Source organism: Danio aesculapii, chromosome 1, assembly GCF_903798145.1.
Source record: "Danio aesculapii chromosome 1, fDanAes4.1, whole genome shotgun sequence".
NCBI lineage: Eukaryota > Metazoa > Chordata > Actinopteri > Cypriniformes > Danionidae > Danio > Danio aesculapii.
The window spans coordinates 32,217,954-32,230,173 of record NC_079435.1 but is presented as its reverse complement, the minus strand read 5'-3'; positions in this window follow the sequence as shown (position 1 = coordinate 32,230,173).

Below are 12,220 nucleotides of genomic sequence, written 5' to 3'. Positions count from 1 at the left end.
TTCTGTTTTTGGCCTGAAAACATCATATCTCAGCCCCACGAACAAGAATCCTGGCTGAGAGGTCAAAATATGAGATTATTTAAAATCACTTGCTTTTCCCTTGAAACTTGTCTAAACTTGTTTAAAACTGCATACAGTGTGGTTTAAACAAAAAGAAAGATGAGATTAATGTTTTTAAGCTGTTTTTATCACTTTCTGTTTTTGGCCTGAAAACATCATATCTCAGCCCCACGAACAAGAATCCTGTGGGAGCGGTCAAAATATGAGCTTATTTAAAATCACTTGCTTATCCCTTGAAACTTGTCTACACATGTTTAAAGCTGCATACAGTGTTGTTTAAAACAAAAAGAATGATGAGATTCATGTTTTTAAGCTGTTTTTATCACTTTCTGTTTTTGGCCTAAAAACAGCATATCTCAGCCCCACGAACAAGAATCCTGTCTGAGAGGTCAAAATATGAGCTTATTTAAAATCACTTGCTTTTCCTTTGAAACTTGTCTAAACATGTTTAAAACTGCATACAGTGTTGTTTAAAACAAAAAGAATGATGAGATTCATGTTTTTAAGCTGTTTTTATCACTTTCTGTTTTTTTCCTGAAAACATCATATCTCAGCCCCACGAACAAGAATCCTGTGTGAGAGGTCAAAATATGAGCTTATTTGAAATCACTTGCTTTTACTTTGAAACTTGTCTAAACATGTTTAAAACTTCATACAGTGTTGTTTAAAACAAAAAGAATGGTGAGTTTCATAATTTTAAGCTGTTTTTATCACTTTCTGTTTTTGGCCTGACAACATCAATTCTCAGCCCCACGAACAAGAATTCTGTCTGAGAGGTCAAAGTTTTGCTAAAACTGCATACAGTGTTGTTTAAAACAAAAAGAATGATGAGATTAATGTTTTTAATCTGTTTTTATCACTTTCTGTTTTTGGCCTAATAACATTATATCTCAGCGCCACGAACAAGTATCCTGCCTGAGAGGTCAAAATATGAGCTTATTTAAAATCACTTGCTTTTCCCTTGAAACTTGTCTAAACATGTTTAAAACTGCATACAGTGTTGTTTAAAACAAAAAGAATGATGAGATTCATGTTTTAAGCTGTTTTTATCTCTTTCTGTTTTTGGCCTGAAAACATCAAATCTCAGCCCCACGAACAAGAATCCTGTCTGAGAGGACAAAATATAAGCTTATTTGAAATCACTTGCATTTCCCTTGAAACTTGTCTAAACAAGTTTAAAATTGCATACAGTGTTGTTTAAAACAAAAAAGAATGGTGAGTTTTATAATTTTAAGCTGTTTTTATCACTTTCTATTTTTGGCCTGACAACATCAATTCTCAGCCCCACGAACAAGAATCCTGTCTGAGAGGTCAAAGTTTTGCTAAAACTACATATAGTGTTGTTTAAAACAAAAAGAATGATGAGATTCATGTTTTTAAGCTGTTTTTATCACTTTCTGTTTTTGGCCTGAAAACATCAAATCTCAGCGCCAAGAACAAGAATCCTGTCTGAGAGGACAAAATATAAGCTTATTTGAAATCACTTGCTTTTCCCTTGAAACTTGTCTAAACAAGTTTAAAATTGCATACATTGTTGTTTAAAACAAAAAGAATGGTGAGTTTTATAATTTTAAGCTGTTTTTATCATTTTCTGTTTTTGGCCTGACAACATCAATTCTCAGCCCCACGAACAAGAATTCTGTCTGAGAGGTCAAAGTTTTGCTAAAACTGCATACAGTGTTGTTTAAAACAAAAAGAATGATGAGATTCATGTTTTTAATCTGTTTTTATCACTTTCTGTTTTTGGCCTATTAACATTATATCTCAGCGCCACGAACAAGTATCCTGCCTGAGAGGTCAAAATATGAGCTTTTTTAAAATCACTTGCTTTTCCCTTGAAACTTGTCTAAACATGTTTAAAACTGCATACAGTGTTGTTTAAAACAAAAAGAATGATGAGATTCATGTTTTTAAGCTGTTTTTATCACTTTCTGTTTTTGGCCTGAAAACATCATACCTCAGCCCCACGAACAAGAATCCTGTCTGAGAGGTCAAAGTGTTGCTAAAACTGCATACAGTGTTGTTTAAAACAAAAAGAATAACGAGATTCATGTTTATAAGCTGTTTTTATCACTTTCTGTTTTTGGCCTGAAAACATATCTCAGCTCTACGAACAAGAAGCCTGTCTGAGAGGTCAAAATATGAGCTTATTTAAAATTATTTGCTTTTCCCTTGAAACTTGTCTAAACATGTTTAAAACTGCATACAGTTTTGTTTGAAACAAAAAGAAAGATGAGTTTTATCATTTTAAGCTGTTTTTATCACTTTCTGCTTTTGGCCTGAAAACGTCCTATCTCAGCCCCACGAACCAGAGTCCTGTCTGAGAGGTCAAAGTTTTGCTAAAACTGCATACAGTGTTGTTTAAAACAAAAAGAATGGTGAGATTCATGTTTTTAAGCTGTTTTTATCACTTTCTGTTTTTGGCCTGAAAACATCAAATCTCAGCCCCACGAACAAGAATCCTGTCTGAGAGGACAAAATATAAGCTTATTTGAAATCACTTGCTTTTCCCTTGAAACTTGTCTAAACAAGTTTAAAATTGCATACAGTGTTGTTTAAAACAAAAAAGAATGGTGAGTTTTATAATTTTAAGCTGTTTTTATCACTTTCTATTTTTGGCCTGACAACATCAATTCTCAGCCCCACGAACAAGAATCCTGTCTGAGAGGTCAAAATATGAGCTTATTTAAAATCACTTGCTTTTCCCTTGAAACTTGTCTAAACATGTTTAAAACTGCATACAGTGTTGTTTAAAACAAAAAGAATGATGAGATTCATGTTTTTAAGCTGTTTTTATCACTTTCTGTTTTTGGCCTGAAAACATCATACCTCAGCCCCACGAACAAGAGTCCTGCCTAAGAGGTCAAAATATGAGCTTGTTTAAAATCATTTGCTTTTCCCTTGAAACTTGTCTAAACATATTTAAAACTGCATACAGTGTTGTTTAAAACAAAAAGAATGATAAGATATGTTTTTAAGCTGTTTTTATCACTTTCGGTTTTTGGCCTGAAAACATCCTATCTCAGCCGCACGAACAAGAATCCTGTCTGAGAGGTCAAAGTGTTGCTAACACTGCATACAATGTTGTTTAAAAAAAGAATGATGAGATTCATGTTTTTAAGCTGTTTTTATCACTTTCTGTTTTTGGCCTGATAACATTATATCTCAGCACCACGAACAAGTATCCTGCCTGAGAGGTCAAAGAATGAGCTTATTTAAAATCACTTGCTTTTCCCTTGAAACTTGTCTAAACATATTTAAAACTGCATACAGTGTTGTTTAAAACAAAAAGAATGATAAGATATGTTTTTTAAGCTGTTTTTATCACTTTCGGTTTTTGGCCAGAAAACATATCTCAGCCCCACGAACAAGAATTCTGTCTGATAGGTCAAAATATGAGCTTATTTAAAATCATTTGCTTTTCCCATGAGACTTGTCTAAACATGTTTAAAACTGCATACAGTGTTGTTTGAAACAAAAAGAATGATGAGTTTTATCATTTTAAGCTGTTTTTATCACTTTCTGCTTTTGGCCTGAAAACATCCTATCTCAGCCCCACGAACCAGAGTCCTGTCTGAGAGGTCAAAGTTTTGCTAAAACTGCATACAGTGTTGTTTAAAACAAAAAGAATGGTGAGATTCATGTTTTTAAGCTGTTTTTATCACTTTCTGTTTTTGGCCTGAAAACATCCTATCTCAGCCCCACGAACAAGAATCCTGTCTGAGAGGTCAAAATATGAGCTTATTTAAAATCACTTGCTTTTCCCTTGAAACTTGTCTAAACATGTTTAAAACTGCATACAGTGTTGTTTAAAACAAAAAGAATGATGAGATTCATGTTTTTAAGCTGTTTTTATCACTTTCTGTTTTTGGCCTGAAAACATCATACCTCAGCCCCACGAACAAGAGTCCTGCCTAAGAGGTCAAAATATGAGCTTGTTTAAAATCATTTGCTTTTCCCTTGAAACTTGTCTAAACATATCTAAAACTGCATACAGTGTTGTTTAAAACAAAAAGAATGATAAGATATGTTTTTAAGCTGTTTTTATCACTTTCGGTTTTTGGCCTGAAAACATCCTATCTCAGCCGCACGAACAAGAATCCTGTCTGAGAGGTCAAAGTGTTGCTAACACTGCATACAATGTTGTTTAAAAAAAAGAATGATGAGATTCATGTTTTTAAGCTGTTTTTATCACTTTCTGTTTTTGGCCTGATAACATTATATCTCAGCACCACGAACAAGTATCCTGCCTGAGAGGTCAAAATATGAGCTTATTTAAAATCACTTGCTTTTCCCTTGAAACTTGTCTAAACATATTTAAAACTGCATACAGTGTTGTTTAAAACAAAAAGAATGATAAGATATGTTTTTAAGCTGTTTTTATCACTTTCGGTTTTTGGCCAGAAAACATATCTCAGCCCCACGAACAAGAATTCTGTCTGATAGGTCAAAATATGAGCTTATTTAAAATCATTTGCTTTTCCCATGAGACTTGTCTAAACATGTTTAAAACTGCATACAGTGTTGTTTGAAACAAAAAGAATGATGAGTTTTATCATTTTAAGCAGTTTTTATCACTTTCTGCTTTTGGCCTGAAAACATCCTATCTCAGCCCCACGAACAAGAGTCCTGTCTGAGAGGTCAAACTTTTGCTAAAACTGCATACGGTGTTGTTTAAAACAAAAAGAATGGTTAGATTCATGTTTTTAAGCTGTTTTTATCACTTTCTGTTTTTGGCCTGAAAACATACTATCTCAGCCCCATGAACAAGAATCCTGTCTGAGAGGTCAAAGTTTTGCTAAAACTGCATACAGTGTTGTTTAAAACAAAAAGAATGATGAGATTCATGTTTTTAAGCTGTTTTTATCACTTTCTGTTTTTGGCCTGAAAACATCATACCTCAGCCCCACGAACAAGAGTCCTGTCTAAGAGGTCAAAATATGAGCTTGTTTAAAATAATTTGCTTTTCCCTTGAAACTTGTCTAAACACATTTAAAACTGCAAACAGTGTTGTTTAAAACAAAAAGAATGATAAGATATGTTTTTAAGCTGTTTTTATCACTTTCGGTTTTTGGCCTGAAAACATCCTATCTCAGCCGCACGAACAAGAATCCTGTCTGAGAGGTCAAAGTGTTGCTAACACTGCATACAATGTTGTTTAAAAAAAAAGAATGATGAGATTCATGTTTTTAATCTGTTTTTATAACTTTCTGTTTTTGGCCTGAAAACATCAAATCTCAGCCCCACGAACAAGAATCCTGTCTGAGAGGTCAAAGTTTTGCTAAAACTGCATACAGTGTTGTTTAAAACAAAAAGAATGATGAGATTCATGTTTTTAAGCTGTTTTTATCACTTTCTGTTTTTGGCCTGATAACATTATATCTCAGCGCCACAAACAAGTATCCTGCCTTAGAGGTCAAAATATGACCTTATTTAAAATCACTTGCTTTTCCCTTGAAACTTGTCTAAACATGTTTAAAACTGCATACAGTGTTGTTTAAAACAAAAAGAATGATGAGATTCATGTTTTTAAGCTGTTTTTATCACTTTCTGTTTTTGGCCTGAAAAAATCATACCTCAGCCCCACGAACAAGAGTCCTGTCTAAGAGGTCAAAATATGAGCTTGTTTAAAATCATTTGCTTTTCCCTTGAAACTTGTCTAAACATATTTAAAACTGCATACCGTGTTGTTTAAAACAAAAAGAATGATAAGATATGTTTTTAAGCTGTTTTTATCACTTTCGGTTTTTGGCCTAAAAACATCCTATCTCAGCCGCACGAACAAGAATCCTGTCTGAGAGGTCAAAGTGTTGCTAACACTGCATACAATGTTGTTTAAAAAGAAAGAATGATGAGATTCATGTTTTTAATCTGTTTTTATAACTTTCTGTTTTTGGCCTGAAAACATCAAATCTCAGCCCCACGAACAAGAATCCTGTCTGAGAGGTCAAAATATGAGCTTATTTAAAATCATTTGCTTTTCCCTTGAAACTTGTCTAAACATATTTAAAACTGCATACAGTGTTGTTTAAAACAAAAAGAATGATGAGTTTCATGTTTTTAATTTTTTTTTATAACTTTCTGTTTTTGGCCTGAAAACATCAAATCTCAGCCCCACGAACAAGAATCCTGTCTGAGAGGTCAAAATATGAGCTTATTTAAAATCATTTGCTTTTCCCTTGAAACTTGTCTAAACATATTTAAAACTGCATACAGTGTTGTTTAAAACAAAAAGAATGATGAGATTCATGTTTTTAAGCTGTTTTTATCACTTTCTGTTTTTGGCCTGAAAACATCATACCTCAGCCCCACGAACAAGAAGCCTGTCTGAGAGGTCAAAATATGAGCTTATTTAAAATCCTTTGGTTTTCCCTTGAAACTTGTCTAAACATGTTTCAAGAGTTCACACTTAGCTGATGATTCATCAATAGCTTGTTTGGCATGCTGTCCCGGGAGAGAGCCCGAGCTCAAGGGATCCTCGAGCCCGGGGCTTCCTCCCGTTTGCAGAGCGAGAGGGGAGCCTGAGCTCGGTGGATCTCAAAACTCCCCGTCTGCAGTAGCTAAGGGAACACGTGAGGAAAAAGCAAGGGGGCTAGACAAATGTTTCATTGTTATGCATGATGTATATTTTTTTTATTTTATTTTTTATTTATTTATTTATTTATTTTGGATGGTGGGAGGAAAGCGGAGAACTCGGGGAAAACCCACGCGGACACGGGGAGAACATACAAACTCCTCACAGAAACACCTACCGACCTGGCAGGACCAGGGTTGGCTGTGTTCTTGCTGTGGGGCTAACAGTGCTAACCACTGGGCCTCCGTGCCGCCCGATCTAAGGTGAAGGAGGAGGATGGGGAGGAAGGGGGGTTTCTTCCAAACGAAGATAAAGTGGACTGAAAACTGTGGTTATTTATAGTAGCTTATGGCTCATATGATTGGATGATACTGATTATATTATTACGAGACCGGCTGTGATAAATCATAAGCACGTGATCCTCTCGAAATTAGTTTATTAATAAACCTCACTTAAAACTGCATACAGTGTTGTTTGAAACAAAAAGAAAGATGAGTTTTATCATTTTAAGCTGTTTTTATCACTTTCTGCTTTTGGCCTGAAAACATCCTATCTCAGCCGCACAAACAAGAGTCCTGTCTGAGAGGTCAAAGTTTCGCTAAAACTGCATACAATGTTGTTTAAAACAAAAAGAATGATGAGATTCATGTTTTTAAGCTGTTTTTATCACTTTCTGTTTTTGGCCTGAAAACATCATACCTCAGCCCCACGAACAAGAGTCCTGTCTGAGAGGTCAAAGTGTTGCTAAAACTGCATACAGTGTTGTTTAAAACAAAAAGAATGATGAGATTCATGTTTATAAGCTGTTTTTATCACTTTCTGTTTTTGGCCTGAAAACATCATATCTCAGCCCCAGGAACAAGAATCCTGCCTGAGAGTTCAAAATATGAGCTTATTTAAAATCACTAGCTTTTCCCTTGAAAGTTGTCTAAATATGTTTAAAACTATATACAGTGTTGTTTAAAACAAAAAGAATGATGAGATTCATGTTTTAAGCTGTTTTTATCACTTTCTGTTTTTGGCCTGAAAACATCAAATCTCAGCCCCACGAACAAGAATCCTGTCTGAGAGGACAAAATATAAGCTTATTTGAAATCACTTGCTTTTCCCTTGAAACTTGTCTAAACAATTTTAAAATTGCATACAGTGTTGTTTAAAACAAAAAAAAAATGGTGAGTTTTAAAATTTTAAGCTGTTTTTATCACTTTCTGTTTTTGGCCTGACAACATCAATTCTCAGCCCCACGAACAAGAATCCTGTCTGAGAGGTCAAAGTTTTGCTAAAACTGCATACAGTGTTGTTTAAAACAAAAAGAATGATGAGATTCATGTTTTTAAGCTGTTTTTATCACTTTCTGTTTTTGGCCTGAAAACATCATACCTCAGCCCCACGAACAAGAGTCCTGTCTAAGAGGTCAAAATATGAGCTTGTTTAAAATCATTAGCTTTTCCCTTGAAACTTGTCTAAACACATTTAAAACTGCATACAGTGTTGTTTAAAACAAAAAGAATGATAAGATATGTTTTTAAGCTGTTTTTATCACTTTCGGTTTTTGGCCTGAAAACATCCTATCTCAGCTGCACGAACAAGAATCCTGTCTGAGAGGTCAAAGTGTTGCTAACACTGCATACAATGTTGTTTAAAAAAAAAGAATGATGAGATTAATGTTTTTAATCTGTTTTTAAAACTTTCTGTTTTTGGCCTGAAAACATCAAATCTCAGCCCCACGAACAAGAATCCTGTCTGAGAGGTCAAAGTTTTGCTAAAACTGCATACAGTGTTGTTTAAAACAAAAAGAATGATGAGATTCATGTTTTTAAGCTGTTTTTATCACTTTCTGTTTTTGGCCTGATAACATTATATCTCAGCGCCACGAACAAGTATCCTGCCTGAGAGGTCAAAATATGAGCTTATTTAAAATCACTTGCTTTTCCCTTGAAACTTGTCTAAACATGTTTAAAACTGCATACAGTGTTGTTTAAAACAAAAAGAATGATGAGATTCATGTTTTTAAGCTGTTTTTATCACTTTCTGTTTTTGGCCTGAAAACATCATACCTCAGCCCCACGAACAAGAGTCCTGTCTAAGAGGTCAAAATATGAGCTTGTTTAAAATCACTTGCTTTTCCCTTGAAACTTGTCTAAACATGTTTAAAACTGCATAAAGTGTTGTTTAAAACAAAAAGAATGATGAGATTCATGTTTTTAAGCTGTTTTTGTCACTTTCTGTTTTTGGCCTGAAAACATCAAATCTCAGCCCCACGAACAAGAATCCTGTCTGAGAGGACAAAATATAAGCTTATTTAAAATCACTTGCTTTTCCCTTGAAATTTGTCTAAACATGTTTAAAACTGCATACAGTGTTGTTTAAAACAAAAAAATGATGAGATTCATGTTTTAAGCTGTTTTTATCACTTTATGTTTTCGGCCTTAAAACATCCTAACTCAGTCCTACAAACAAGAATCCTTTCTGAGAGGTCAAAGTGTTGCTAAAACTGCATACAATGTTGTTTAAAACAAAAAGGATGATGAGATTCATGTTTATAAGCTGTTTTTATCACTTTCTGTTTTTGGCCTGAAAACATCATATTCTCAGCCCCACAAACAAGAATCCTGTCTGAGAGGTCAAAATATGACCTTATTCAAAATCAGTTGCTTTTCCCTTGAAACTTGTCTAAACATATTTAAAACTGCATACAGTGTTGTTTAAAACAAAAAGAATGATAAGATATGTTTTTAAGCTGTTTTTATCACTTTCGGTTTTTGCCCTGAAAACATATCTCAGCCCCACGAACAAGAATTCTGTCTGATAGGTCAAAATATGAGCTTATTTAAAATCATTTGCTTTTCCCATGAGACTTGTCTAAACATGTTTAAAACTGCATACAGTGTTGTTTGAAACAAAAAGAATGATGAGTTTTATCATTTTAAGCTGTTTTTATCACTTTCTGCTTTTGGCCTGAAAACATCCTATCTCAGCCCCACGAACAAGAGTCCTGTCTGAGAGGTCAAAGTTTTGCTAAAACTGCATACGGTGTTGTTTAAAACAAAAAGAATGGTTAGATTAATGTTTTAAAGCTGTTTTATCACTTTCTGTTTTTGGCCTGAAAACATGCGATCTCAGCCCCACGAACAAGAATCCTGTCTGAGAGGTCAAAGTTTTGCTAAAACTGAATACAGTGTTGTTTAAAACAAAAAGAATTATGAGATTCATGTTTTTAAGCTGTTTTTATCACTTTCTGTTTTTGGCCTAAAAACATCATTTCTCAGCCCCAGGAACAAGAATCCTGTCTAAGAGGTCAAAATATGAGCTTATTTAAAATCATTTGCTTTTCCCTTGAAACTTGTCTAAACATGTTTAAAACTGCATACAGTGTTGTTTAAAACAAAAAGAATGATGAGTTTTTTTATTTTAAGCTGTTTTTATCACTTTCTGCTTTTGGCCTGAAAACATCCTCTCTCAGCCCCACGAACAAGAATCCTGTCTGAGAGTTCAAAGTTTTGCTAAAACTGCATACAGTGTTGTTTAAAACAAAAAGAATGTTAAGATTCATGTTTTTAAGCTGTTTTTATGACTTTCTGTTTTTGGCCTGAAAACATATCTCAGCTCTATGAACAAGAAGCCTGTCTGAGAGGTCAAAATATGAGCTTATTTAAATTCATTTGCTTTTCCCTTGAAACTTGTTTAAACATGTTTAAAACTGCATACAGTGTTGTTTGAAACAAAAAGAAAGATGAGTTTTATCATTTTAAGCTGTTTTTATCACTTTCTGCTTTTGGCCTGAAAACATCCTATCTCAGCCCCACGAACAAGAGTCCTGTCTGAGAGGTCAAAGTTTTGCTAAAACTGCATACAGTGTTGTTTAAAACAAAAAGAATGGTGAGAATCATGTTTTTAAGCTGTTTTTCTCACTTTCTGTTTTTGGCCTGAAAACATCCTATCTCAGCCCCTCGAACAAGAATCCTGTCTGAGAGGTCAAAGTTTTGCTAAAACGGCATACAATGTTGTTTAAAACAAAAAGAATGATGAGATTCATGTTTTTAAGCTGTTTTTATCACTTTCTGTTTTTGGCCTGAAAACATCATACCTCAGCCCCACGAACAAGAATCCTGTCTGAGAGGTCAAAGTGTTGCTAAAACTGCATACAGTGTTGTTTAAAACAAAAAGAATGATGAGATTCATGTTTATAAGCTGTTTTTATCACTTTCTGTTTTTGGCCTGAAAACATCATATCTCAGCCCAAGGAACAAGAATCCTGCCTGAGAGTTCAAAATATGAGCTTATTTAAAATCACTAGCTTTTCCCTTGAAACTTGTCTAAATATGTTTAAAACTATATACAGTGTTGTTTAAAACAAAAAGAATGATGAGATTTATGTTTTAAGCTGTTTTTATCACTTTCTGTTTTTGGCCTGAAAACATCAATTCTCAGCCCCACGAACAAGAATCCTGTCTGAGAGGTCAAAATATGAGCTTATTTAAAATCACTTGCTTTTCCCTTGAAACTTGTCTAAACAAGTTTAAAATTGCATACAGTGTTGTTTAAAACAAAAAGAATGGTGAGTTTTATAATTTTAAGCTGTTTTTATCACTTTCTGTTTTTGGCCTGAAAACATCAATTCTCAGCCCCACGAACAAGAATCCTGTCTGAGAGGTCAAAATATGAGCTTATTTAAAATCACTTGCTTTTCCCTTGAAACTTGTCTAAACAAGTTTAAAATTGCATACAGTGTTGTTTAAAACAAAAAGAATGGTGAGTTTTATAATTTTAAGCTGTTTTTATCACTTTCTGTTTTTGGCCTGAAAACATCATATCTCAGCCCAAGGAACAAGAATCCTGCCTGAGAGTTCAAAATATGAGCTTATTTAAAATCACTAGCTTTTCCCTTGAAACTTGTCTAAATATGTTTAAAACTATATACAGTGTTGTTTAAAACAAATAGAATGATGAGATTTATGTTTTAAGCTGTTTTTATCACTTTCTGTTTTTGGCCTGAAAACATCATATCTCAGCCCCAGGAACAAGAATCCTGCCTGAGAGTTCAAAATATGAGCTTATTTAAAATCACTAGCTTTTCCCTTGAAAGTTGTCTAAACATGTTTAAAACTATATACAGTGTTGTTTAAAACAAAAAGAATGATGAGATTCATGTTTTAAGCTGTTTTTATCACTTTCTGTTTTTGGCCTGAAAACATCAAATCTCAGCCCCACGAACAAGAATCCTGTCTGAGAGGACAAAATATAAGCTTATTTGAAATCACTTCCTTTTCCCTTGAAACTTGTCTAAACAAGTTTAAAATTGCATGCAGTGTTGTTTAAAACAAAAAGAATGGTGAGTTTTATAATTTTAAGCTGTTTTTATCACTTTCTGTTTTTTGCCTGATAACATTATATCTCAGCGCCATGAACAAGTATCCTGCCTGAGAGGTCAAAATATGAGCTTATTTAAAATCACTTGCTTTTCCCTTGAAACTTGTCTAAACAAGTTTAAAATTGCATACAGTGTTGTTTAAAACAAAAAGAATGGTGAGTTTTATAGTTTTAAGCTGTTTTTATCACTTTCTGTTTTTGGCCTGAAAACATCAT